General features: G+C 47.8%; 1 pseudogene; it reads right to left on the reverse strand.

Moving 5' to 3' along the window:
- Positions 1–27,537, reverse strand: part of LOC139235453 (Ig heavy chain C region, secreted form-like) — a 94,262-nt pseudogene that overhangs the window by 52,118 nt on the left and 14,607 nt on the right.

Below are 27,537 nucleotides of genomic sequence, written 5' to 3' on the forward strand. Positions count from 1 at the left end.
TCGATACTAAAACCTGTCTGACAGTTAAAGTATTGAGCAGAAGGATCAGAACAAATGGAATAAACGGTGTTATAATATAATGAAGGAATTCAATTACTGCCCATGATAGTGACTCAGAGACTTCCCATGTAACAAAACAAAACCAGCTACCATTGGAAATCTGATACATACCTCCATACATAAAGTACCAGAAAGTGTTCTTTACACAGAATAGCGCACTCAGTGTTCCCATAGCCACAGTCGCCGTTTTCTCGGTGCAATATTTGGTTTTGAGCTTCTGACAACAAATGGCTATACATCGATCAAAGGTAAAAGCAACTGTGAACCAGACGGAACAGTCAGTGACTGCGTAAAGCAGGATGGCATGGATATTACACACTTTGCTCTTCCACTTGAAATCAAACGCGGTTGAATAAAGAATAGGAATCTGCCTGGATATCAGGTCGAGGATAACGACCAGTAGATCTGCCGCTGCCATTGCCACCAGGTAACGGCTGACACACTTGGAGAGACCGCACCTTCCTCGAGACAGGATCATTATCGTCACTAAGTTCACTGCAAGAAAGAGAAAAACAGGGAATTTATATTTCAGATTGAGAGCAACATCAGCTGTCTCAAAGAATTATGTGTGAAATGTGTCAGGATTAAATGAACTATACAATGGGACGTGTGGTGTTTGGGTCAGGACTGATTACACCAGCGGATGGGACGTGTGGTGTTTGGGTCAGAACTGATTACACCAGCGGATGGGACGTGAGGTGTTTGGGTCAGGACTGATTACACCAGCGGATGGGTCGTGTGGTGTTTGGCACAGGTATTGAAAGAACCAATATATGGGACGTGTGGGTGTCGGGGCAAGGACTGAATGTACCAATGGATGGAACGTGTGGGCGTTGGCTCTGGACTGAATGTACCAGTGGATGGGATGTTTGGGTGTTGTGACAGGGAGTGAGTGAAGCGGTGGATGTGATGTGTGGTTGCTGGGTCATGACTGAAAGAGTTAATGTGTTGGACTTTTGCCGGGATGTTAAAGCGCTGAATGAGACTAATATATAACGCCATATCCAAGTCAGAGTGAGCAATAATTCAGCACAAGAAGCCGCGAGTTTGTCAATAACCTGTGTCCATTGAGGGGAATAGAGTCATTGTCCAGGGATGGGAATGTAGTCTGGGGACAGCGAGGGGAATGGAATCTGTGTCCAGGGAGGAGAATGGAGTTGTGGGCCAAGGGAGGAATGGAGTCTGTGGCCAAGAAAAGGAATGGAGTCTGTACAGGGAGGGGAATGGAGTCTGTGGCCAAGGTGGGGAATGAAATTTGTTGCCAGAGAGGGGAATGGAGTCTTTGGCGAGATTATGGCGGTTGTGTCGAAGGCTGAAGAAGATGACTTGAATTGCATTATGTATCGAAATCAGAACCTTTCCAACCATTGTATTGAAAGTACACTTTGTAACTGGCTTAAGCTGACTTTCCAGGAATATTGCAAATAATCTTTAAAGAAGGGACTGTCGCTTTACAATAGACTAATGATGACCCATGTTGTATGATGTCACAGAGGATTTTCGAACGTGTCTGTTTACAGCTGGAACTGTGTCAACCTGCTGCCTTTCACCTGGTGTGAGAAAGTTACAGACTTCCAGTTGACAGAGAGAGTTTGAGACTGGAAATATCAAAATATTTCACAATATAGTGCTACATTTTGAATAGTTGCTACCGTGCGGCCCACACCGAGATCTCCTGAACTGTGGCTGAACAAGGGAAATAAATCAATTCAAGCACAACTGAATAAACATTTTACTGGAAGACGCATTGCAGTTTTAACCCGGTCCTGATCATCTGGAATTAGTGACTATGAGGCAGAGCGGGAGGCGGTGGAAATTACGACAACTGTCTATAGCTGAATCATTAGTGGATAATGTCTCATATCTCAGTGTATTTGTGAAGGATCTCTCAACGCTGATTTCCACAGAGCAGTGTCATTAACAATAACCAGCGGTCCTTAAAACACGTATTACCGCTGAACACATATTTATTATCCAACACTGGGCATCAGTGCAGAAAGCTGACTGCAAGCTGTTCAATAATCTAATCGTTCACTAACATATCTTGTGTCAATAAAATAAAATTTCTGTCAAATCCTGTAAACCACTATCACTGGAAACAATTTGCGGAAACAACACACTGTTTATTGAACTGGGAGCAGTGAGTCAGCAAATGATCAAACATTACATGACAGAAACTTCCGTGCATTGCCTGACACAGAACAAGAGGTTTAAATTGTGAAAACAACATACTGTTCATTGAACTGGGATCAGCGAATCAGCAAATCATCAAACATTACATGACAGAAACTTCCGTGCATTGCCAGACACAGAAAATAGGTTTAAATTGTGAAAACAACATACTGTTCATTGAACTGGGAGCAGCAAATTAACAAATGATCAAACATTACATGACAGAAACTTCTTTGCATTGCCAGACACAGAACAAGAGGTTTAAATTGAATACAATTAATAACTAGAACTAAAGGACAAGGACAGAAAATACAGGGAAACATGGGTTACATAATTAATTGTAGATGAAGGACTCACCAGGAACACCAACTGCAGCGAGGAGCGGGTAATAAATACGTTCCACATTTAAAAGTGCCAACAGGATCCTAAGCTCAGTTGGAATCTCCCAGAACATGACTTGACTTTCTGTGACCTCCAATGAGAACTGTTCGTTTTAGAAAACAACTTCAGTCAAACATTGCTATACAGGCTGAAAAAAATCCCTATTTATAGGCTGAGTGATCTCTCCAGTGAGACAATTAAACTGCACACTGAAGGATATTAATCACAGTCACTGAATAAACAAGTTTTCCGAACCTTTTCTTTGCATCACTTTCAATTGCAAAATATCTTAAAAGCAACGTGGCTTTCAGATCAAATAACTTTATCCAAAACCAAGCACTATTGGTAAAAGCAGAAATAGTTAAGTCCACAGAATCACAGCATGCATGTGAAGGGAGCAGCTTCATTTAGGGAGTTTATATTATTACTGAGAAATAAAATAACTCTGTAATTTCACAATTTCAATTCACTTCTCGGCGTAACACAAGTGAAATAAAACAAATGGAAGGATAGATTTCTAAGTAAAGGTCAGTAACATACATGGGGACTGACAGTACAGTGCTAAGTAAGGATACATTGGCACTGATAATACAATGGTCAGTAAAGATATATGACGACTGATCACACACTGGTCAGTAATGATACATGAGGACTGATAATACAATGGTCAGTAAGTATACATGGGGACTGATAATACAGTGGTCAGTAAGGGTACATGAGGACTGATAATACAATGGTCAGTATGGGTACATGGGGACTGATAATACAGTGGTCAGTAAGGGTACATGAGGACTAATAATACAATGGTCAGTAAGGGTACATGATGACTGTTAATATAATGGCGAGTAAGGATACATGGGACTGATAATACAGTGCTCACTAAGTGTACATGCGGATGGATAATACAGTCGTCAATTAGGATACATGGGGACAGATAATACAATGGTCAGTAAGGGTAAATGGGGACTGATAATACAGTGGGCAGGAAGGGTACATGGGGACTGATAATACAGTGGTCAGTAAGGGTACATGGGGATTGATAATACAATGGTCAGTAAGGGTACATGGTGACTGTTAATATAATGGCGAGTAAGGATACATGGGACTGATAATACAGTGGTCACTAAGTGAACATGCGGATGGATAATACAGTCGTCAATTAGGATACATGGGGACAGATAATACAATGGTCAGTAAGGGTACATTGGGAAGGATAATAAAATGGTGAGTAAGGGTAGATGGTGACTGTTAATATAATGGTGAGTAAGGATACATGTGGACAGATAATACAGAGGTCAGTAAGGATACATGGGGACAGATAATACAGTGGTCACGAAGGGGACATGGGGCATATAATATATTGGTCAGTAATGGTTCATGGGGACAGATAATACAGTGGTCCGTAAGGGCATATGGGGGCCGATAACATATTAGTCAATAAGGGTACATGGGGACAGATAATACAATGGTCAGTAAGGATACATGTGTGCTGTTAATACAATGGTCAGTAAGGATTCATGGCGACCTATGCCATGCAGATAGTCACACGCCATGCTATCGTTTATTTTACTCAGAGCATGAAATGGAGAGACTGGAGGTGAGGAAATGCGATGAAAGGAGCAGAGAGGTGAGGTGGGGAGAAGAGAGAGGACAGGAGGCGGGAGGGGAGTAGGCGAAAGGAGATGAGTGTGGAGGAGAGGAGAGGAGGGGAATAGGAGAGCAGAGGTGAGGGGAGGAGATGAGTGGAGTGGAGAAGACAGCAGAGCAGAGTAGAGGATAGGAGGTGAGAGGAGAGGTTGGAGGAGGAAAGAGAGAAGATGAGCAGGAAGGGGAGAAGGGTTTAGTGGAGGAGAGGATAGAGGAGAGGGGAAGTAGAGAGGAGAGCAGAGCAGAGATGAGTAGAGAAAAGTTGATAAGAGGTAAGGAGAGGACAAGAGAGGAGAAAAGAGGGCAGAGGAGAAGATAGGAGAGGGGAAGAGAGGAGAGGAGGGGAATGGAGATGAGAGTGTAGGGGAGATGGCAGGAGAGGAGAGTGGAATAGAGGTGGGGAGAAGGTAGGGGAGAGAAGAGAGATGAGAGGGGAGAGGAGGAGAGGAGCGGAACGTAGAAGGGAGGAATGGAGTGAAGTGGAGAGAGGAGAGAGGATGCGAGGGAAGCAGAGTAGAGCAGAGGAGAGGGGAAGGGCGGCGGGAGAGTAGAGGAGAGACCATCAGAGGAGAAGAGAGGAATAGAGTGGGGAGAGCAGGGGCGAGAAGAGATGAGAAGGGAGGGGAGGAGAGGGGAGAAGAGAGGGGAAGTGGGGAGGAGAATGGAGGGGAGAAGAGCTGTGGAGAGTCGAGCAACGGAGAGGAGAGTAGAGGAGATGAGAGGAGAGGAGAGAAAAGATGAAAAGGAGAGAGGAGGGTAGTAGATTAGAGGAGAGGAGAGGATGAGACATGGGACAAGAGAGGAGAGTAGAAAAGAAGGCAGGAGAGGAAAGAAGAGTGGGTAGTGGAGAGGTGAGTAGAGGTGAATGGAAAAGAGGGGTGGTGAAGTTAGGGGAGAGGAGAGGAGAGAGAAGACAATGAATGAGAGGAGGAGGTGAAAAGAGGGTAGAGGAAAGGAGAGCAGATGGGAGGAGAGGGTAGGAGGGCAAGGAGAGGAGTGGAGAAGAGAGGAGTGGAGAGGGTACAGGAGAACAGAGTGAACGTGAGGAGCGGGAAGGAGAAGAGAGGGGAGAACATCAGAGGACACAAGTTGAGGAGAGGAGTTAAAATGAAAGGGGAGAAGAGGGGAGACGGAGGGGAGAGGGGAGAGGAGAAGAGGGGAGAATTTAGGGGAGCGGAGTAGAGATGATTGGAGTGGAGAAGAGAGTAGAGATAGAAGCGACTTGAAAACAGGGGGGAGGAGAGGATAGGGGAGGAGAGGAGATAATTGGAGATGAGAGAGCAGAGGAGAGGAGATGAGAGGAGATGAGAGGAGAATGGAGGAGAGGAAAGGGGAGGAGAAATTGGTCGGGGTGAGGGGAGAATGGAATAGAGGCATGGAGAAGGTAGGCGAGAGGGGAGAAAATGAGGACATAAGAGAGTTGAGGAGAACAGCTGAATGGGGAGGAGAATTGTGGAAAGGCGGGGAGATGGGAGAGGAGAGAGGAGAGAACGGGAAAACAGGTGAGGAGAGAAGTGGAGAGGAGAGAGGAGCAGATGGGAGAAGGGATGAGCCGAGTGGAGCGGATAGAGGAGGAGAGGGGAGAGGAGGAGAGAAGATGAAAGGAAAAGGAGGTGAGCAGAGTAGAGAGGAGATGAGAGGAGTGTGGAGGAGAGGGGAGGCGAGAGGCGGAGAGTTGTGGAGAGGGCAGGAAAAGAGGGACGAGCGGAGAGAGGAGGGTAGAGATGAGCAGGGAGGGGACGAGAGTGTAGGGGAGGAGAGGTGAGAAGAAAGCAGAGCAGGGGAGAGTAGAGGAATGGAGAGTAGATGTGATGAGAGGAGAGGAGAGGTAATTGGAGTGAAGAAGGGAGGGGATTAGAGGGGAGGACTGGGCAGGGGACAGGAGAGGGTAGGGGCGAGGATAGGAGAGGAGAATAGAGTAGAGGAGGGAAGAAGGCAGGGGAGAGGAGAGGAGACGAGCATAGGAGAGATGTGAGGAGAGAGGAGAGGGGAGGGGTGAGGAGGGGAGGTGTTGGGGTAAAAAGGAGGCTTCTCTCCTTTAACGTGGACTAACTGATGGAGCTAAACGACATCTCGCCCAGCTTCCCACTGTATAACGACCAAGGAAGTAAACAAACGAAACCTCAGGTTTATTGGTTTTATTACGAGCAATGCACGGGAAGGTTCAATCTTGGAACCTCTGAAATAGAAGGGTTTTCAAGCATAATTTATACAGGTGTTGGAGAGGAGCTTTCCTCCTGCAAAATCATCGATAGTTCTATTGCTATTAGCGAAGTTACATTGATTTATTGACTCTTATCAGATGGGCTCTGAGTGGTACATGCAACAGCCCATCTCTCATCTTTGTTTTGTTCCATTTTGCCCTCTACCCCAGTATATCCGATGTCTGGTACGGTTGTCCTGGCTTCTTTATCTCTTCTCAGGGACTTGTAAAGAAAACTGCTGATTTTGGCTGCTTAAGTCTTACTAAGGTTAAGCTATAATATGCTGCGTATAAGCGTGTTATACCTTTATAAGCAAGTGTTACATACATAGGTAATTGATAAGTTCACAACCTTCAGCATAATTCTGACCCCATATCTACAACCTTATTATTTATCCTTTACGATTCCCCCTAATGGCCCTTGGCTATATGCCCAAGATAGGCAATTTCGCAATTAATTCCACATGGGTGAGCTTCCAGGGGTGACCTTTTACTGGGTAGTGCTACTTCCCGAGCTCCTGGACCTATCTGTTGGTTTGCCCATCAAGGTTGTACTATGTATGTCCTTTCTGCCGGACAGTCTGATTTCCCTTTGTTCAATGTTTTATCCATAGTACGGACTAGGGCCTGCCTCTTACGTCGGTTGCAGCTTTTTAAAGGATAATACTAGCAAGGTGAGTTCCCTTGCACTACAACCAGTACAATGAGTCCAGCATAGTTCGTGTATAAGTCCTTTCTAGCCAATATTTTCTCGGTGTTAGAATTATGCCCCGCCTGGGGTATCCTCTCTTTCTTCTATTTTTCTTCCACTTGGGGTCTTCTCTATTGTACCGAATTCCTGCCCTGCCTGGGGTATCCTCTATGTTGACGAATGGTGTACAATTCAGTCCAGTTTGTTTCTCTTTCAGTTGGAGTATTGGTTTTCCTTGTTGTCCGATGGCCTTCGCATAACCTCCTTAGGTAATGTCCATCATTGCCCCGTCGATCTTTCCTCCTTTAGCTCAGGGGTTGTAATAAACCCATTTATATCTGTCTCGTCAAGTGGAGTAAAGCAGAAGTCAATATCCATAATGGTGCATGACGTGTTCCTTTCTTCATTTCAGTTGCCGTGATGCTCACACATGAATCTCCATATCCTCGTGAAACAGCGATAATTTTGTAGTCCTGTGTTAGTGGGGGTGATGCTCAAGGTGCACCCGTCCACTTGGTTATATCCACAGTCATCTTTGAACATTCGTAGTAGATCTCGAAATAAAGCAACTTTTTACTCCTACATTGTTTGGTGTAGAGTATCTACGATTGTCACATCATACTGTCATATAGATAATAAAAAATCTATTTAATGTGCGGTTACACAGCAGGCCTTTGAAACCCAAGCATGACTGTTTCTCTGCACCTCGCAGGCATGAGTCATGTTTTTTCTAAGGTCCAGTTGGTAAATATATCGAGTATTTTCCAATCCGGCACCTTTCTATTCTGAAGCTGTTCAATGTTATGTTGTATTCCATTCAGCAACCATACTCCATATCCTATACATAATAGTTCTGTCTGTATGGTTTTACTTAAGTTCGTTTCTGCTCTTTTCATTTTTAGTTCTGGCGTGGTCTCGCAATGTGTGGGCCACTTTAATAATTCCCTTTCTGCGCCATTACCGAGTTGTGTCTGTAACTTTTCATGATCCTCATCCCTTTCCAGCAATCCCTGTAAGGTTTGTGTTTGGGCGTTAACTCGATCATCTATCGTGTCTGGCTCGATAGTGTTCCAACTCCCGCATTGTATCCCACCGTGTACCATTTCTAGCATCCCTCTTTTTCCCCTGTCCCGTTTTTTACCTGACCCTCTTTCGACAATAAATTTCATGGCTTTTGATTGAGGGCCTTTAAGTGCTCGCAGGGTCAGGTTTCTATACAGGCTTATACTGTTTAACCTGCAGGTGTTGGTGTTAGTTATATTGTTTAAATTTACGAATACAGTAATTATTCGCTGACGTACCCTGAAGTGTATCTTATCCTTGGTCTGCCATAGCAATTTCTCTTTTGCCCCAGTGTTCACAGTTGGACAGGTTTGTGGCGCTAGGGGTGTGATGGTCGAGGTCCTGGTAATGCTCACTGTTGCTAAACTAGTGGATGGGGCCGTGTTGGTGGGTCTATCTCTGGAGATATCCCTCCACCACCATTCATAGATTTTAGTGAAATCTGCACCCCCTTCCCCGGGTGCAGTATGTTTGACCCTCCTGATTATAAAACACACCGCGGTCTTATTCCCACTAATTATGGTCCCGTATTATTGACACATCCCCAATGTTGTTTCGTTTCCTTGTTACGTTGTTTTATGCCCGTTATTTAACTCTACTGTTGTTCCGTCCGTCACCATCAGTGTTTTTGATGTTTTATTAAACTAATGTCGCCCAAGTCCCTGTAATACAGGCCTTGCCATCCCTCAGTCTGTTGTCCCTGATATGAGGCTGCGTTACTCCACGTTATTTCCACGAGCTCTTGAGTCCTGCAAAAAGCAATATTTTCCAGTCGTCACTGGTTAGTTAGTGACCATGCTTTTTTAACTGGATCCAGTGTTTCCACTTGCCGATACTCCTTATAAGTACCATAACTTACCATGATTACGTGATAGAGGCCGATCCATTTGGATGCGATCCCGAACCTCTCTGGGGTAATCTCTTGACTGCCTATTTGGGGTGTTTGGAACTTCTGTTTCTTAGTGTCGTTCTCTAAATCCATCACCAGCATCTGGACATCAAGTTTATCATGTTGGTTCTACCTGTATGCACATACCCGTGGTATAAATTTAATAGGCTCCCGTGGATGCATTCCGGGGCCACCACATTCCCATCTTTTCTCCATATCCCGTCGGTCCCTTGTTTGGCCCTCTCTGCTTCCACTCCTCCTGTTCCTGCGGAGTGGCCTCTCCCTGTACCTCAAGCATATTTACTTCCTCAGGCCCAATTGTACATGCTCCGCCTTGGGCTTCCCCGGCCAGTGTACCTGCCACTCGCTTGGCTGCTTCATCTGTCCATGCATTCCCCTGTTCATACTGATCATTATTTTTTACGTGTGCTTTGATCTTTATTATCGCACACTCCTGGGGTAGGAAGGAGGCTTCCACTAGATGTTTCCCAATCTCTTCATGTTTAATCGGTCCTCCTCCTGAGGTCGTGTATCACCGTCTGCTCCAGGCTATCATATAATCATGCTCTACTCCGAAAGCATATCGACTGTCTGTATAGATATTTACTCATTTTCCCCTCGCAAGCCTCAGAGCCTCAGTGAGAACCACTAGTTCAACCACTTGAGCTGATAGATTCTCTACTAACCGTCCTTCCCCTTTGACCTGACCGCTGCTATCTACCACGACCCATCCTGTCTGTGGTGTCCCATTGATATAGCGCCGAAACTCATCTACATTTCGATCCATGTCTGCCTCCTCAAGCAGGGTTTCACTTGCCTGACTACTTCCCTCATCTTCTGTTGTGCTACAATGATGCTCCTCTCCCTTTGTAATGATCCACCCTGCAGGCGTCTTTTATTATTGTTACCGTCCCGTTGAGTGGGGCGGGGCGGGGGGTGGGGGGTGGCGGGAGAGGAGAGGGGAGAACATTATTTACCACCTCGCCATTTGTGCATCGAATACATTTTTAGCCTTCCAGTTTTAAGTAATTCTACTGAGGTACGCTGGGTTTGTAGAATAATGCACCCTGACATTATTATTGGTTCGTTAAATCTGATGGCCCAAGCCGCACAGTCGTGGGCAGCAACGCACCTGGACAGTCCTGCAGCTACAGGTTGCGGTTTATCTGAGTAATATGCCACTGGTCTATGCCTGTCTCCATGTAATTGAATCACCACCGCGTTATAATGATGGTTAATATGGTAGGTATAGACGTGAAAGGGCCTATTCTGGTCTGGTAGTCCCAGGGCTGGAGCACTTGTGAGAGTTTGTTTTAACCGCACACATGCAGTTTCTTGATCTGGACCCCAGTTTACTGGCTCTTAGGAGGGTTCCCATCCTTTGACCTGTTTCTGTATAGGTTAGGTCATCTTGGCATATTCGGGAATAACATTTCTGCAGTAGTTGAATAGCCCGAGTACCTGCCTGACCCCTTTCACGGTTCCTGATCTGGGGATTGATTGAATTGTTCCTTACTGTCCTCGGGCATCTGTCTCTTCCCTTACGATATTATGTATCCCAGATATGTTACTTCGCTCCTTCTTTCTCCTGACAATATTCGATGAAAGATGCTCCAGCTGTTATTGAATCCCAGTGGTACCTTCGCCCATGTGTTTTGTTATCCATTTACCTTGAAGACAAATTTTCCTTGAGACTCTTTGGCTAAGGGAATAGTCCAAGTTCCATTCACTATATCCAGCATGGTGAATATCTTATGATCTGGATCCAGGCCATTAAAAATTGTGGCTGGACTTGCCAATATTGGGTGTTCTCCGGAAGTCACCTTATTCAGGGTGGTATAATCGATAGTCAATCGGTAAGACCTGTCGGGTTTCTTCATCAGCCACACAGGTGAATTAATGGAGGCTATTACATGTTTCAATATACTTTGCTCCTCTAATTCATGCACTATCTAACAGACCGCTTCCTCAGCTTCTGGTGTTAATTGGAACTGTCGGTGAGCTTTGTGTTCGGGTCCAGGAATTTTGATGGGTGATATCTCTGCTAATCCATAATCTTGTTTGCATTGTGCCCACAGAGTCGGGTATAATTGGCACACGCTAGCCCATACACGCTTTGTTTCCCTCTCGGGTTGGATTATGGTTGTTCCTACCACTCGTTGCTGCTGGTGTCCCGGGTTTTCGAACTTAATTCGGTTTCGTGCTTATCTCCCAAAATTATCCGATTACGCTGAAGAGCTATCAGTACCCCTATCTCCCTTAATGTATCGCTGCCTTCTGTATGCCTTCTTTATGTTGTCTTCTGTATTCTGACAGCACCAAAACTGAGCAGGTAGCATTACCCCTGTACTTCGACAACACCATCTCACTTCGGGTCGCTTTCTGATATCCCCCACTCTCTCCTTGTATGTTGATGGTCCTATGGGTCAGGGGCAAATCTAAGTTGGTTATTGGGTGTTCTCGGGTTGGGGCTGTGGTGGCAGTGGTACCAGTGGTGCTGGTACCTGTCTGAGCATGTCCATCAGATCTTCCCTGGTTAATGGTATTCCCTTCTTTGCCTGTTGTGGTCTCGCCATCCAGCGCCTTCCTCATAACTCCAGCAATCTTTGGCCAAATGTCCAAGTTTACCACAATTTTGACATGTCCCTTTAGAATTGCTGTAACGTCTGCTTTTCTGCAGGCAATCCCTACTGAAGTTACCTTCCTGATTGCAGTTTAAACATATCAGTGGAGCTGCGCGGGAGTCTGTCTCTTCCTCCTTCGTCTCTGCTACTAACGCTGTTGCTGCTATTTTTGCTCATTTATCCCTTGTTCTAACTTTAACCACTCTACATGTTCTGCCCATTCCAAAGTTTTATCATAATCATCTCCTGTCTTAAATACTCACTTAATTATCTTTTGATGTGCCTTTCCTAGTCCATCCTTAAACATTTTCAAGAATGCTGCATCATTTCTGTTGCGGTCATCAGCCCCAGAGTGGTTTTTGTATTCAATCCACTTTCGTTCCCCGTACTCCCCAAACCTTTTCCCTGCCATTTGAGTCACAGTATTCTACTCCAGTCTTTTGTCAGAGTTCTGTATCTCTACTATTTTGCTTTAGCGGGTGGTAACTTATTCAATAGAATTTGTCTCCTGTGGGCTGAGGGGCACCTCCTATATGGCAATGTGGGCTGCTCTACATCCGCTGGAGCGAATGGTGGTCGTGCGTATCAGTGCCACTGATAAATAGCCATTATCATGTGCCGGGGCCACCTCTACTCCAAACTCATTATCCCTGTCTGATTGACTGTTAGGTTGGGGTTGTGGACTGCACTTACCCAACTTGGGGTACATTATCTCTATTACCGTAGGTGATGGTGCTGTGGCTGTGCTCTGCACTATCTATCTGGTCCTGTCTTTTTCTCTGCCAGCTTATTTATCTTAGCTTCTAACTCTTGAATTTGATGTGTTTAAGTATCTATGTGTCCTCTGTAGCAGGTGAGTATTATTACATAGGCTTTCTTCGTTTTGTTTTCATTCTGAATATCCCCACATTTCTTCTGTCTGTCAGGTGAGTCTTTTTTCTTTTATTAAGAAATCCAAACTAATAATGTCCAGTATAAAATATCTTTCAATGGAAAGGGTTAACTCCACTACAGGTTTGTAAGAAGGTCTGGCGTCATTACGTGACTTCGGGTATCCATCTGAAAATATTACCCCAAGTCTTTGTGCTTTCAAAGCTTGATAAGAAATTAGGAATCCGTTAAAATAGCAGAAATTATTGGTAAAGTTGTCAAAATAAAACTTTCTCAGCGGGAAAGGCAGCATTTTAGATTAAACTCCAATTTCTCTACACACCCAATTCAAATACGTGCCAACGAGTTTTTCATATGATTTAAAGCGAGACCACACATTTTAATAGCTATTTTGTTTACAGAAATCCAATTTCCACGCAAGCTATATACATTCCAGCATTTTGTTTTTTTATGGTCCCGTTCACTGAGCAAATCTTGTGTTTTATTTTCTCTCGGCACAAAATCTAAACTTCGGTGCCAGTCCATCTTTTTAAGAATCCTGTAATTCCCAGTTTTTTCTTTCTGTGCTGAGTTCACATAGCTTAGATCGTTTCCCCCTTTTGAATCTGAACTTAATAATTTTTTGATGACCTTACTTCAGTCCATAGTTAAACATCTTTGTTTCTCTTCCTCGGCACAAAGTGTTGTCGCGTTTAACTCATAAGTTTTTATATTTCAACCAATATCCTTTTCACAGCCAATTTAAATCTCGTTTCTTCAAATTAGGTTTTGTATTTTGATGATCTTCCTCCAGTCCATTTTGCTCAACATCTTTGTTTCTCTGCAGCTTTCAAGGTCAAATTTCTATCTTTTGATAAAAACAGACTGTCCTTTGTAAATTCAATTTGATATCCAACATTTTTCTTTTCTTTTATTAATTTTCCATTTATCTCAGCTCGCATTTTATCCCACTGGCCAGTTTTCCTAGGATCCTGGGGTCCCACCCCACGGTTTAGGTTGTATTCCTTCTTGTTTGCACCGCACACGATCAATACCAGCTTCACTGTGTGATTACCACGTCATGCTTCAGGACATACACCTTATATTTCCCATAACGATCGCTGGGGTCCACTCCCCATGCGGTTGCATTCCTTCTTTCTCAGGCATACACCTATCCCACCCTTGGTTTTCAACCATCTTTGGTTCGTTATAAGTTGTCCTACAGCTGACCCCTTCAAATTCTTCATACAAATTAGTTCCTTCCCCGTAAATGCTGCAGCTGCATGTGGTAAAAAACATGCTCACTACCATTTAGCAGTCACGTGATCCAGGTCGGAAGGTCTGCATCCGGTTCATGACGCCAAATGTTGGGTTTAAAAAGGAGGCTTCTCTTCTTCCACGTGGACTAACTGATATAGTTCATCGACACCTCACCTTTCTCCCACTGTATAACGACCACGGAAGTGAACACACGAAATCCCAGGATCAACTCGCTTTTATTACGAGCAATTACAAGGGAAGGTTCAGTCGTGGAACCTCCGAAATACAAGAGTTTTCAAGCATAACTTATACAGGTTTTGGAGAGGAGCTGTCCTCCTGCAAAATCATCGATAGGTCTATTGATATCAGCGGAGTTACATTGATTTGTCGACTCTTATCCGACGGTCTCTGAGTGGTAAATGCAACAGTCCATCTCTCATCATTGTTTTGTTCCATTTTTCCCTCTACCCCAGTCTATCCGACGGTTAGAGTGGCTGTACTTGCTTATTTATCTCTTCCTCATGGACGTAAAAAAACTGCTGACCGGCTGTTTAAGTATTACAGAGATTACGGATTCAGTTCAATGCGTTATACATTTGCGCTGTACCTACATAAGCAAGTGTTACCTACGTAGCAATTATAAGTTCAAGACCTTCATCATAATTCTGAGCTCCTATTTGCAACCTTATAATTTATCCCTTGAAGGGGTCGATGCAAAGCCTCCATCATTGTTCCCCATGAGTCCTCTAATTGTTTGGTGAGACGTTTATTCTCTCTGCTTAGATCTTCTTTTTAAATCTCAAGATTTCCTAATTGTTTACATTGCAGCCCCTACGTGAATTGCATTGATACTCTGCTGTTGCATTACTGCAGTAGCTGAGGCAAATTGACTCTGCAAATTCACAATTTTCTGTTTAATGTCTGAATCTATTTTCTGCAATTCTTCATTCTTAGCCGAATTCTTTTTTCCAGTTCTGATATTTTATCCCCTAATTCTTTCTTGACCTTTGATTGACGTCCTGCGAAGTACGAAGCTGCACAGGTGACTAGACTCATCGCCTTACCCAGCTTCCATTTCTTAGCTTTAATCTGTTCATCAATAAAAGTGACCGTATCCTTAAGGGATACATTCGGATTCTTCCCTAGGCAATCTAGCAACAGTGTCTGCACTTGCGTTTTGTCACATATTTTTTCTAACTTTTTCTGATACTCTTCCAAGAGACACTCCTCCGGCATCTGAAAATTAAATATTTTTAAGTAAGCTTCCTTAATGAAGATAACAGTCACTAGCAGTTGACGTAAATCAACCTTACACAAGATTTGATCTGCCTTGCATCTGCTGGTGACACACAAGAACTTGTTTTCAAATAGACAGAAAAAATTACAAGAGTTCCCAATTAACTTGATTATTGAGTATATTGCATTTTGTTCAATATCTCTTTGTTTTGTTCCTTCGTGGTCGCCAGATGTAGTTTTTAAACAATGAGCAGCTTTTTGCCGCTTTGCTAACTATAGCAATTCAGCTATTTCCAGGGTATATACTTAATTCAAACTGGGAGACTCTTGTTCACATCATACCAAATACTTTTAATACAGGTATAGTGAGTAAAAACAGTGTTTTATCAAGTAAATTACATTCTGTTACAAAAGTAATACTTAACAAATTATAGTCTCAGCCTAATTCTCGATAGCGTCCTCTCGAGCTGACCGTGGTGCCGACTCCTTATCTCCTGTTCGCTTGATTCGCACTGCCTTCTGAGTAGAAGAGCTGTTACTTTATACCATTTTTCTCCCATTCAAAAGCTGTGAAAATTTACAGCTGTTGTAGCCTTACAGTAGATCATATTATCTACTGCCTTTGACTTTCCATGTTATCTCTATCTCCCTCCCTCTCTGTGGCAGGAATCAGTTCTCTGAGAACAATTATACAGACCATGGTCACACAGAATTCATTACTGAGCTTGGCTTTACAAAAATATGACTAGAACTGGTACGCAATGTATACCTTTATGTTATTGATTAATAATTTTGGCCTTGATCTTTCTATTTCTAAATGAAGCTTTATCAGCAGTTACAAAAATGGATAAAATAATAATGACTCAATTTTAAAATTTTGCTTTGTTCATGTTTGTAAATGTATATGTGTGGTTATGTCGAAATGTTTGTTTATGTTGAGGTGTAAGTGTGTGTGAGTTTTCGTGTAACATTGTGTTCACATGTAAGTGTGTGTGTGTGTGTGTTTTGTGTTAGTTTGTGTTTGGATTTATAGGCATATCCATGCTTGTGTAAGTGTGTTGAGGTATGTGTTTTCCAATAAGTGTATGGTTATGTCTCAATGTTGTTCATGTTTGGTGAGTGTTTGTGTGTGTGTGTTTTGTGTAAATCTGTATTTGATTTGATGCATTTGTTTACGAGTGTGTGTGTGTTTTGTGCAAGTCTGTGTGTGGATTGACGTGTGTATTTACCTGTGTGTAAGTCTGTTTCTGTGTTTTGTGTAAGTGTGTGTGTGGATTGATGTGTGTGTAAGTGTGTTTTTGCAAGTGTGTGTGTGGGTAGATGTGTGTGTTTATGTGTGTGTAAGTGTGTATAAATGTGTTTTGTGTAAGTGTGTGTGCGTGGAATAATGTGTGTGTTTATGTGTGTGTAAGTGTGTGTGTGCTTTGTGTAAATGTGTGTGTAGATTGATGTATGTGTTGATATGTTTGTAAATGTGTGTAAGTGTGTTTTTTGTAAGTGTGTGTCTGGATTGATATGTGTGTCTATGCTTGTGTAAGTGCGTATAAGTTTCCGTTGTGTTAGTGTACGTTTCGATTGACGTGTATTATTGTTTTGTTCAAAGTTTCAGAGAGTACCAATAACTGGATTTGACAATGGTGGTTTTCATTAGATTCTAGTTATGTATAATATTATGTTTCAGGTTGTTAGTATGTCTTCATATGTAAGTCTTTGTGCGTTCATGTGTAATTGTGCACTTACACAAAAACACAAACATATACAAAATCATCAAAACACTTACATGTGAACACACACAAACTCACTTTCACATGTATTCTCCTCCGCTCTGTGTAAATGTGTTCTGTGTGAGGCGCAATGTGATATCAGCCGAACGAATGCAACAATTCAACCGATGGGCTTCAGCAACATCAGGGACACAACTGTGAGAAACTCGGAGAGGATTCAGTCACCAGTTTAGACATGGCCCATTAGAATTCAACATGTTAGTTTACAATTAACAGGGACTGTTGCACCCCCAAGCCTATTTAAAAATATTATGTGGAATAAATAGTTATTTCAGAATATAATACTCATATGGCAAATTTAAAATTTTTAGATCATGGGTTAGAATGTACGATGGCAACTTAGTGCATTAAAAAGAGAGTGGTTCACTTCCCATCTCCCTGCGGGAGTGGCAGTGGGGGTTACATGAATTATACGTTTCCCTTTCTCCTCTCGCTGGTGCGTGTGAGAGGTATAGTGAGTTAAAATTACCATTTACTCCCTCTCAGCTGAAGTTACCTTCAGGAATCCTGTAATGAGAGAACTCCACGCAGTTTCTAACTCATGCTGTATCTGAGCTGGGAGCGCTGGCTGTACAAGCCTTGGGACCGAGATCCGCAAACACCCTACTTCAGATAAACAGCCCTCACATTGGCCAAAATAGGAAACATAATTAATTGAGTGGCTGTGTGTTTAACTCACGATGGAAGAAAAGCCCTTTATTGTTTTTTATTTAAGAACTGAAATGCAATCGAGACATTCTCATTGACAAGAATGACTAAGAAAGCAATAAAGGAAGGAAAGATAGATTACAAAGGTAAACTTGCGCAAAACATGAAAACGGATAGTAAAAGCTTTTACCGATATGTAAAACGGAAAAGAGTGACTAAAGTAAATGTTGGTCCCTTAGAAGATGAGAAAGGGGATTTAATAATGGGAAATGTAGAAATTGCTGAGAGCTTAAACAATTATTTTGCTTCGGTCTTCACAGTGGAAGACACAAAAACCATGCCAGAAATTGCTGGTCAAAGGAATGTGGGAAGGGAGGACCTTGAGACAATCACTATCACTAGGGGGGTAGTGCTGGACAGGCTAATGGGACTCAAGGTAGAAAAGTCCCCCGGTCCTGATGAAATGCATCGCAGGGATAAAGAGATGGCAGAAGTTATAGCAGATGCATTCGTTAAAATCCACCAAAACTCTCTGGACTCTGGGGAGGTACCAGCGGATTGGAAAGCAGCTAATGTAACACCTCTGTTTAAAAAAGAGGGCAGGCAAAAGGCAGGTAACTAAAGGCCGGTTAGTTTAACATCTGTAGTGGGGAAAATGCTTGAAACTATCATTAAGGAAGAAAGAGCGGGATATCTAGATTGGAATAGTGCAATCAAGCAGACGCAGCATGGATTCATGAAGGGGAAATCATGTTTAACTAATTTACTGGAATTCTTTGAGGATATAACGAGCATGGTGGATACAGGTGTACCGATGGATGTGCTGTATTCAGATTTTCAAAAGGCATTCGATTAGGTGCCACACAAAAGGTTACTGCAGAAGATAAAGGCACGTGGAGTCAGAGGAAAAGTATTAGCATGGATAGAGAATTGGCTGGCAAACAGAAAGCAGAGAATCGCGATAAATGGGTCCTTTTTGGGTTGGAAATCGGTGGTTAGTGGTGTGCCACAGGGATCGGGGCTGGGACTACAACTGTTTACAATATATATAGATGACCTGGAAGAGGGGACAGAGTATAGTGTAACAAAATTTGCAGATGACACAAAGATTAGTGGGAAAACGGGTTGTGCAGAGGACACAGAGAGGCTGCAAAGAAATTTAGATTGGTTAGAGAATGGGATAAGATTTGGCAGATGGAATACAATGTCGGAAAGTGTGAGGTCATGCATCTTGAGGGAAAAAAAAACAGCAAAAGGGAACATTGTTTGAATGGGGAGAAATTATAACATGCTGCGATGCAGAGGGACCTGGGGGTCCTTGTGCATGAAACTCTTTTAGGAGCAAACAAAAAACATTAACCCGTGCCCCCCGATCTGGGGGAAACACCAACATTTACAAGGTTTATTTTTGGCACAAAAATATATTTTTTCTCCAAGTGCCCCCTATAAAAGGGGAGGGGGACACTAAAAGCACCGGCAATTAAAACAAATTAACTTAAAAATATGAAATCAAGTTAAAATTTGGTTGCCGGGCGTGATGATGCACTCCAGTCCCTCCGGTGCCCATCTCTTGCAGAAGGCCACGAGCGTACCGGTGGACACCGCATGCTCCATCTCCAGGGACACCCTTGACCGGATGTATGCGCGGAAGAGAGGCAGGCAGTCTGGCTGAACGACCCCCTCGATCGCCTGCTGCCTGGACCGGCTGAGGGCCCCCTTGGCCGTGCCCAGGAGCAGTCCTACGAGGAGGCCTTCGGACCTACCCGCTCCCCTCCGCACAGGGTGCCCGAAGATCAGGAGTGTGGGACTGAAGTGCAGCCAGAATTTCAGGAGCAGCTCCTTTAAATAACAAAACAGGGGCAGCAACCTCGTGCACTCAATAAAAACATGGAACACGGACTCTTCCAGACCGCAGAAATTGCAGGCGGCCTGGGAGCCCGTGAACCGGCTTAAAAATTTATTGCACGGCACTGCTCCGTGCATCACCCTCCAGGCCAAGTCCCCGGCAAATAGTGGGAGGACCCCTGCGTAGAGTGCCCTCCATCGGGGACCCCCGCCTCCTCTGGACGGCAAGATGGTACGCCATGGCGTGTCCAGACGGCAGGCAAGGATGGCAAAGTTGAGAGTGTGCAGCAGCAGCCCGTACAGGAAACCCCTCCGCGCAGAACTGAAAGGCACGGAGGGGATTTCCACGAGGCGGCTCAAGTTGTGAGGCGTCGGCCCCCGAGGGAGGTTCCGGGGTTTGGCGCCGATGAGGAATTCCGTCCGGACGGGGGTCAGTTCGGATGGGATCTCCCCGCGTGCTTGAGCCTCCTCGATGCACCTAATGGTGTCGGGGCCCAGAGCTGTTTTTATCGACTCGATGGCATCAGCCGCGCGGCGGACGTTGGCGGAATTTAGGCGCCGCGCCAGCATGTCTGGCACCATCCAACCCGCTCCTCCGCCATCGAGCAGGTCCCTGACCCTGGTCACCTCACCAGCCAAAGCACGCTCATCCGATCGCCACCTAAAACCTCGGTCGTGGAGGTACGGATTCCCGAGCAGCGGCTCCTGCAGGACGGCCGCCACTCCAGCCGGTGGAGAGCTCCGCTTGGTGGAGACTTTGTTCCAGACCCTGATGAGTTCCTTGTAAAAGACAGGCAGCTCCCGGAGGGCGGTCCTGACGACCCCCACACTCACAAACAGGAGCTGCGTGTCGTAGTTGCGGCCGTGCTGCTGGCGGAAGAAAGACATCGCCAGAGCACACCACCTGGGAGGGGGGTCAACGTAAAGGTATCTCTGCAGGGTCTGAAGATGGAAAGTCGCGAGCTGGGCGCTGACGCACACCAACAACTGACCGCCCTCCCCAAGCGGGAGACTCAAGACCGCGGCAGAGACCCAGTGCTTCCTGTTGTTCCAGAAGAAGTCCACCAGCTTCTTCTGTATCTTGGCGACAAACTCAGGTGGAGGGGTCAAAGTGACCAGCCGGTACCACAACATGGCGGCCACAAGCTGGTTTATGACTAGCGCTCGACCCCTGCAGGACAGCACTCGGAGCAGTCCTGTCCAGCGCCCTAGGCGAGCGGCGACCTTGGCCCCCAGCTCTTGCCAGTTCGCCACCCACACTTCCTCGTCGGGGCTAAGGTAGACTCCCAGATTGAGGAGATGGGTCGTGCTCCAGGCAAAAGGCGTGAGCTCCTCCGGCAGGGAGTCCACCCGCCACTGACCCACCAGGAGTCCGGAACATTTCTCCCAGTTGATTCTGGCGGAGGATGCGGCTGAGTAAATCTCCTGGCACTCACACATCCTCCGCAGGTCAGCGGGATCCTCTACCGTGAGGAGCACGTCATCGGCGTAAGCCGAGAGGACGACCTCCACGCCCGGCCCTTGCAGAGCCAGTCCCGTCAACCTCGTCCGCAGGAGGCGCAGGAAAGTCTGCACGCAGACGGCATATAAATGGCCGGACATGGGGCATCCCTGGCGCACCCCTCTCCCAAAGCGAAGGGGCGCCGTCAAGGACCCGTTAACATTAATCAGACACTCTGCGGCGGCGTATAAAAGTCGGATCCAGGCGACGAAATGCATCCCAAACCCGAAAGCGCGCAGAGTTCCAAGCAGATAGTCATCATTCACCCTGTCGAACGCCTTCTCTTGGTCGAGGGATAGGAAGGCGACCGGCAGACCAGCCTCCTGGGGAATAATGGATGAGGTCCCGGACCAGATGGATGTTATCGTGGATTGTCCGGCCCGGGACCGTGTAGGACTGGTCGGGTTGGATCATGTGGTCCAGCACGGCACCAAGGCGAGCAGACATCGCCCTGGCGATGATTTTGTAGTCCGTGCTGAGGAGGGATACTGGGCGCCAGATATTAAGGAGGCGGAGATCGCCCTTCTTATGGAGCAGGACAATGACTGCCCTGCGCCAACAGAGGGGCATCTCCCCGGTCACCAGACTTTCCCACAGGACCCGCGCGTAGTCGCCCCCCAGGACTTCCCAGAACGCCCTGTGGAGCTCCACGGTCAGCCCGTCCAGACCCGGGGATATTCACCTCGAGAGCCGGTCGAGGGCGCCGGTCAGCTCCGCCAGGATTAGCGGAGCTTCCAGATTTTCGGCGCCCTCCGGGCTGACCTTCGGCAGGTCCTCCCACAAAACTCTATGCACTTCTTCGCTGGACGGCTCCAGAGAGAACAGGGCCCCGTAATATTCAATGGCCCTGTTGTTGACGTCCTCCGGATCCGAGACGAGAGAGCCGTCGTCGGCCAGCAGCGTCAAGAGCTGCTTACGGACACTCTGTCTTTTTTCCAGCGAGTAGAAGAAAGGCGGAGCCGCGGTCCAGATCCCGCAGGAACTGGATCTGTGACCTCACGAACACGTCTCGGGACCCTACGAGCTGCAGGTCCTTCAGCGTGTCCTTCTTCGCTTCGTACACCGTCCGCAGGGCCGGGTCCCCGACGACTTGCTCCAGGTCGAGCACCTCCTTTTCTAGATGCCCGACCCTGGCCGCCCGCCTCTTGGTCGACCCCCTCGCGTACTCTTGATAGAAGACGCGGACGTGAGCCTTGCCCACGTCCCACCATAGCCTCAAGGAGGGGACGCCCCCCTGCTTCCTTCTCCAGTCGGCCCAGAAACGACGGAACGAGTCCTGGAACCGCACGTCCTCCAGCAGCTGGTTGTTAAAATGCCAGTACGCGGACCCCGTCCTCGCGCGGAGCGAAGCGAGCTCTGCCCGCAGCAGGTGGTGGTCCAAACAGGGTACCTGCCGCATGGAGGCTGCCGGGACGCAGGAAACGTACGCCCAAGACAGGTAAAGGCGGTCGACTGTGGACCATCCAACTCCAGGCCTCACCCAAGTAAAGGCGCTGGAGTCTGGGTGGAGATTTCGCCAGACGTCCACCAAGTCGAAGGACCCGACCAGGTCCCACAACTTCTCCATCGCCGTCATGCTCTGCGGGGCACCGGAGGGGTCCCTGGCCTCGAGGGTGCAGTTAAAATCCCCCCCGAGGACAATGCAGTCGCCGACGTCGACGGAGCCAAGAAGAGCGGACACCTCTTCGAAGAAGCGCGTTTGCTGCGGGCCGGGCTGAGGGTCGTACACGTTCACGAGGTGGAGCGGCACGCCCCCAGGCGAACCGTTCCGTGCAGCAAGCGGCCTGGCACGGGCTCCTCGACCCCCAAGATCTCCGGCTGAAAATGCGGGGCCAGCAAGATGGCCACCCCACTAGAAGTGGCAGTGAGGTGGCTCATGCGGACCTCTCCTTGCCATTCCAGGATCCACGTGGCTTCGTCTCCCGGAACGGTGTGGGTTTCTTGCAGGAAGCACGCTGCATATTTCCCCTCCTGCAGGAGCGAAAAATTGTTAAATCTACGTCGTGCCTCTCTGCTGCAGTTGATGTTGAGGCTGGCTATGGTTATCTTCATGACTAGAGCATAGTGCAACCTCTACCTAACCTATTGTGGGGGGTGGGAGTGGAGTCGTTTGTTGACCTCCACTCCTTCAGCAGCCCAGTGAGGAACCTTTTGAGCCGGCGCAGCTCAAGGCCTTGCGCCTTTGATAAGGGCCCGCCCACGGCCATGGTTTTAGCGGCGGCGCGGACGGAAGCGATGAGCAGCCCCGGCTCAGACCATCTTTCTCGGGCCAGATGGGTTCGGTTGCGGCGACCCTGGCGCTGGACCAAAAAGTCCCGGAGTTCCTCGACGGGAATGAGGGGGGATTCAGCGGCGGTCACGAGGAGATCTACCGCCTCACTGGCGATGGACTCGAGATCTTCACCCGCGTCCTCCACCGAGTCCCCGTCCTCCTCCGGGAGGTCGCCGCTAGCAGCCGGCTCGTCGACCGCACGAGGTATGGCAAACGGCCCGGCCGCTCCATCTGGCCCTGGCTCTGCCCCAATCCCACCCCAGGATCGTCGGCAGAGGAGTCCCCACTGAGCTCTTTTAAAATTGGTACTGGGTCGGGAACCAACAGCGGAAGGGTTTCCTCCTCCGCCCCAGGAACCGCGGAACACGGAGAGACCTGGTCAAAGTAATGTTCCAGGTCCTCCAAGTACCCCAGCTCCAAAGTAGGTGGCGAAGGTTGTTGTTCTTCCCCCTCCCCGCCGCCACCCCCCGGCCCAGCGTGTACAGAATCGTTAAAATTAATCCATTTTCAGTTTCTTCCGGGCCGAGCGACTCTAGGGGGCAGATAATTAATATCTGGGCGGGCTCAGGTTCGGACTGTTCGGCCCCGCCTGCCTCAGTCCCGGGGACGCTCGACTCGGCGGCTACGCATTCCACCGCTGGCCCGTCGCCCCCCTCGTCAGGCAGATCATTCACACCATCCCCGGGAGGCAGAGGCCGGGCAGCCTCGACTGCCTCACCCTCCCCGGGGACAGATTCCTCACGCCTGCAGCGCAATTTGGGGGCGCTGGTGGGGGACGCGGGACACGCGGCGGGCACCGACTCCTCCGCGGAGGGATGTTGTTCCCCCTCCGCCTCATTGGAGCGGCGCCTCCTTTTGTTCCTGGGAGGGCGTGGAGGCAGGGAGACCTCCATGTCTGCCGAGGCCTCCCGCTCCACCCACCCCCTTTTTCTTTTCTTGCCCGCGCCCGAGCGCCTCTGTGATACTGGTCAAGGGCTCAGGCACGGGCTCAGGGCATCCCGCGCTCGCCGGTGACGGGGTTGGCCCGAGCGCGGTAAACAGATTGTCTGGCGCACTGTGGGGTCCCGCCTCTAGATGTTTCGCCTTCTTCCGTGCCTTCTTTCCGGTCGGACGCTGTCCCTCCCCCCCCGCCGGAGGCCGTGAAAACAATGGCCTCCGACGATGCCCGCGCACCTACGGCTCCCGGCACGTGGACGCTACTAGGGGGAGGTGTGGCGGCGGCGCAAGCCTTGGCCACCCTCGGTGGTTTGGCGGCTTTGGAGGCGGGGCAGTTCTTGCGAACGTGCCCCACATCACTGCAGGCATGGCACCGCAACCCGTTCGACGTCCAGAAGACGTGGTAGGCAGTCCAATCGTGCACCACATTGAAATTGCCCTCCGTCGTCTCCTCCCGCGCCAGCCGGACAAAGAGCTGGCGGCGGAAGGAGAACACATGGCGCAGGCTGTTCTCCCTGAGGCCGAGCGGTATGGGGTTGATCCCCGACCTTACCTCCCCCATTTGGTGTAGATGAGGGAGGAGGAGCTCAGCGGGATCAAAGGGCGGGACGTTTGAAATGATGACCCTCTGCGCGGTGGCCTCGAGAGGGTCCACCGGCAGGAACACCCCGCCCACCATGAGCCCCTTTTCAATGGCCAGGGACATCGCCCGCTCTGACCCCAGGAAGAACACGGCCTTCCCAGACATCTTGGAGACTTCGACAATGGCCGAGGGGCCGACTACCCCAGCCATCGCCCGCACGCACTCCTCAATGCTCATTGCGGGTTTAGTGTAGCCCTTGACCCCGTGTTTTTTAGTTATCAGTCTGAATGGTGGCAGGGCAGAAGGAGGCGCAGGAGGTGCCGTGGATGTGGATGCCACCTGCGCATAAGTCCTAGCTGGCCCTGCCACCGGCGTGGATGGGGTCGCCATCACGGGGTCCCTTTCAGGGCTACACCCACCCCAAAGTCACATGCCTTAATTGTCTTAAGTGGCCTCGTTTAAATATTTAACAGCGGGAGCTCTGAAAGAGGCACTCCTCTCCCCTAGTTGGCATTTGGGGAGGGGCCTTGCTCCCTCTGCTCAGTTGTCTAAATTGTTCTTGTCTTTTTTTTTTCCAATTGGGAGGAAGGGCTCTCAGAGAGAGAGGGGAGAGACAGAGAGAGAGATAGAGTGAGGGGTTGTGGGAAAGAGGGAGGCTGCAAGGGCAGATCTCCCCTCACAGTAATGGGTGGGTGCACTCCCCAGATGGCAAACAAAACAGTCTTTGGGGTTGACTTCGGGTGGGGCAGAAGATGTCTTCACCTGGGGCAGCTGGAGCCACACAGGTACACACTCCCAACGATGTTAATTAGGGTGATTTAGTTTCTTCAGCCTGGTAGCTCCAGCTATCCCAGGCTAGGCAATGGGGGAGGGGTGCTTCAGTGGTGTGTGGGCCTAGCTGTAGTCAAGACCCCCACATACACTTCCACACACACACACACCCCCCGCGATGTTCTGGCCCTCGATTGGTCATCTTTCCTCCCCCCACCGATACAACAAAGTCTTTTTGGTGAATGCACCAAAACACACCCACCTTTGGCTGAAGAAGTCTTTCCCTCCTTCCACATTGGCAAGTTGTTGTTCTTTTTCCCCCCTCTCTCCAAATCTTTGTTGAAATAATGAAGGTGTTGCAGTCTTCTGCTCTCCTCCTCTCACTCTAGATGAATGGTAATGAAGCCCCTTCCTTCCTCCAGTTCCTGGGCTGGTCTCAGGGCTCACTCCAGGCCTTCCAGACGGGAGCTAAAGCAGGGAGTTCCTTCTCTCACAGCAGCTAGGCTCCAAGTGCATAGGCCACGCCTCCAAAGCTCCACCATTGGTCCTTGTGCATGAAACTCTTTTTGGGAGTAAACAAAAAACATTAAACCGTAACCTCCCCCCGATCTGGGGGAAATACCACACATTTACAGGCCCTTTTATTTTTTTGTGGTATTTTTTGGGGGGGGTTTTTGGGCACAGAAACATATTTTTTTCCAAGTGCCCCCTATAAAAGGGGAGGGGGACACTAAAAGCACCGGCAATTAATGTTAGTTTGCAGGTGCAACAGGTAATCAGGAAGGCGAATGGAATGTTGACCTTCATTGCCAGAGAGATGGAGTACAATAGCAGGGAGGTCCTTCTGCAACTGTATAGGGTATTGGTGAGGCCGCACCTGGAGTACTGCGTGCAGTTTTGGTCACCTTACTTAAGGAAGGATATACTAGCTTTGGAGGGGGTACAGAGACGATTCACGAGGCTGATTCAGGAGATGAGAGGGTTACCTTATGATGATAGACTGAGTAGACTGGGTCTTTACTCGTTGAAATTCAGAAGGATGAGGGATGATCGATAGAAACATTTAAAACAATGAAAGGCATAGACAAAATAGAGGCAGAGAGGTTGTTTCCACTGGTCGGGGAGACTAGAACTAGGGGGCCCAGCCTCAAAATACGGGGGAGCCAATTTAAAACTCAGTTGAGAAGGAATTTCTTCTCCCACAGAGTTGTGAATCTGTGTAATTTACTGCAAAGGGGAGGAATTGAGGATAGCTCATTGAATGTATTCAATTCACAGAAAGATAGATTTTTAACCAATAAGGGAGTTAAGGGTTATGGGGAGCGGGCGGGTAAGTGGAGCTGAGTCCACGGCCAGATCAGCCATGATCTTGTTGAATGGCGGAGCAGGCTCGAGATGCAAGATGCCCTACTTCTGTTACTAATTCTTATGTTCTTATGTTCTTATGAAGGTGTCCATCAGAACAAGGGAAATGCTTTACCACTGGATTTATTGACGGTTCTGTTGGTGATTATCAATGGGATCGCTTCATGTCCCACCACACAGGAGTGAGAGGCGCCGCTCGCCCACTCCTCGGCTGCAATGGATAGCAGGCTGTACATGAAGAAGGAGCTGCTGCCGTTCTCCGCCATCAACTCGGTGTTCATGGAGTTGCCGGAATCCACGGGCTTGTCATTGACGGTCCATTTGATGAAGATCTCTCGGGGGGAGAAACCTCTCACTAAGCAGGTGAGGCTGACCAACCTCTGAGCAGAGACTTCTTCTGCTGAGGGCAGGAGGACAGACACGGCCGCTTCCCGCGGATCTTTCGCTGTAGAACAGTTACAACAAAGGCCAATGAACTGGTTAGTTCCAGAGACAATGGGGGAATTTCAACCCAATACAGCGGGCGCATTTTGGGCGTGGTGGTTGTTAAATTGGTAAAAATTAGAATCCCTACCTCAACTCGCTCACTTCCGGTTGTAATATTATATTTCAGTAATATATTTAAATGAGACTTGAATCCTCTATTTTAACCACCATTTGGTGTTTAACAGTCGCTGGTCCGGTTTGACACACTTTGTAAATCTCAGCAGTTACAGCAAGGTGGAGATTGCTGCTCC

The sequence above is a fragment of the Pristiophorus japonicus genome, chromosome 23, assembly GCF_044704955.1.
Source record: "Pristiophorus japonicus isolate sPriJap1 chromosome 23, sPriJap1.hap1, whole genome shotgun sequence".
Classification (NCBI taxonomy): Eukaryota; Metazoa; Chordata; class Chondrichthyes; family Pristiophoridae; genus Pristiophorus; species Pristiophorus japonicus.